Genomic DNA, 306 nt, shown 5'->3' with positions numbered 1-306 from the left:
TTTGCTAAATATTGTTTTTGTTATATAACTGAATACGGACATTCAAACCTGGTTCTCTTGAGACGAGCTTGATTACCAGGCTCCCGGGAGGAGTTTTCTGGGTGGCCCAGGTCTTTGCTGTGATAGTTAAATGACAGCAGCATCAGTGGCCACCGAGACACCTGCAACAACACTGCAACCCCGTGAGGCTTGTAAGAAGCTTGTGTTACGCTCCCCATGCCCCGCCCACCACAGCAAATGGAGGAATAGGTTACCCAACTCTGTCCCAGAAGGTGATGATTTGGGGACATTGTCAAAGGGGATAGC

Source organism: Pteropus alecto, unplaced genomic scaffold, assembly GCF_000325575.1.
Source record: "Pteropus alecto unplaced genomic scaffold, ASM32557v1 scaffold50, whole genome shotgun sequence".
In the NCBI taxonomy this organism is placed as follows: domain Eukaryota; kingdom Metazoa; phylum Chordata; class Mammalia; order Chiroptera; family Pteropodidae; genus Pteropus; species Pteropus alecto.
Note: the sequence above shows the minus strand (reverse complement) of the source record.